Source organism: Elephantulus edwardii, unplaced genomic scaffold (assembly GCF_000299155.1).
Source record: "Elephantulus edwardii isolate Elephantulus edwardi_28Jun2011 unplaced genomic scaffold, EleEdw1.0 scaffold01050, whole genome shotgun sequence".
In the NCBI taxonomy this organism is placed as follows: domain Eukaryota; kingdom Metazoa; phylum Chordata; class Mammalia; order Macroscelidea; family Macroscelididae; genus Elephantulus; species Elephantulus edwardii.
Window position 1 is genome coordinate 6,095 of NW_006400800.1, and position 1,690 is coordinate 7,784.

A 1,690-nucleotide genomic window follows, 5' to 3' on the forward strand; every position below is an offset into this window, starting at 1 on the left:
TGGACCAAGAAGTGATCCTCAGAACAGAGCAAATAGACACTGGATGGTTTTTCCCCAATAAGAACAGTTTTTATTTATTAAATATATGGATGCCTTTATTTAGTACAAAGAAAAGTAACAAACATGGTCTTCCTCTCTTCCGCCTTGCTGGAACATCACTCCTGAACCTCTCATCTACAGCAACACATTTTTGCCACAGTCATGACAAGAGGCTGAATGAAGTTCCATTCTCAAAGTAACTCCACATAATCAAAATGGGAAACAAAACCAGGCAGAAATTGCAGGTCTCTGGTTTAGTTCTCTGCTAAAAGGCTCTACTCCTATTCATCTTCTCTCAACAAGAAACATTTTTAAGGACAAGAGGAACTCCTGAAAAGTTAAGTAACACTGTCCAGTTCTCATGATGGTGTCCTTCTCCCCAGTCGATCCTGATGTTTAAATAGTTCATCTGTAACCTTTCCAAGTAATTCCACTCTGGTTTTACATCCCTGTCAATTGTCCACCCACCTCTGAATGAACAGTAAGTTTCAAAAAGATTTTGAGACTTTCTAAGGATGAATCCTACTTCCTGAAGTCAGCTGACTAAACATATTCACAGACAAAAGACTGTGAAAATAAATCCAGCTGAAAAATACCACAGGTCTCCAATTAGATCTGGTTATTTTGTGTCTGTGAAGTTAAAATGATCGTCATCCAGAGGAGAATCGATGTGTCCCTTGTTGGTAAGAAAATCCTCAGCTTGCTTGATCATGGCTACAGTCATGTGTTTGAGCTGAGCTTTGAGATCTTGAAAGTTCTGCCCTTCATGTCTTGGGCAAACAATAAAATTCAGCACCTGGTTTTGGGCCCCAGTAAGGCCATTTGCTGGAGCAAAGGTATTTGCTGGCTCATCCATTCCAGCATTGCTGACCAGTGCTCTCCCTGCTGAGGGCTGGCTGTTATATTTGTTCAACATCATGTGTGTGCATTGACTACTTCCAGAATTTGTGTGCTGAACTCATTCATATCCTCTAAAGGAATAATTTAAAGGTTGCCAGACTTTTTTGTTCTGAAAAGATCTCAACTGGCCAGCCACTGTCACATATGTTTCTGGGGGAACTACAGTGTTTTCGCCACTTGTATCATCTATGTCAACTCACTGGAGAACATCCATGGGTGCAGCTATCATGTCATCTATGTTGTAAACAATGTTGGTTGGTGGCTTTTCTGCATGTCAGATTATTCCCACAGTAGTGACCTGTGATATCCCAACATTGCCAATTCTGAATACTTAATCAACCAGACTAGCAGAAAACAGCTTAGATTGTATGTTACAGGTACTATGTGCTGGGCTCTGGCTCTTATTTTCTTCTCAGACTAAGTAGAGGCGGGTGATCCTAATCTCTCCAAAGGACAGCATGTAGCCACTGGCATAACTGTAGGACATTCTGTGAAGCTCTCAAATCCACTATGCCACATCTTGGTTGTTACTCCCTCCAGAAACAAGCCCAATAACTGATCTACTGAGTCCCTGAGGCTCCTCTGATGGTCACTGTTTAAATCCATCTCACTGAGGGTCTTCCTCTCTTCTGCTGACCCTCTATCTCTCTCTCTAAGGACTGATTTCTCCTGAAAATATGCCCAAAATAAGTGAGACAAAGCTTCACCATCTTTGCCTCTCAGAAGCACCCTTGCTGTCTTCTTCAAGACA

The 1,690-nt window shown here is 41.7% G+C and overlaps 1 pseudogene; it reads right to left on the reverse strand.

Annotated features, from left to right (window-relative positions):
• Positions 1–658: 658 nt before the first annotated feature.
• Positions 659–1,458, reverse strand: LOC102855227 (annotated as a pseudogene).
• Between the last annotated feature and the right edge of the window lie 232 nt (positions 1,459–1,690).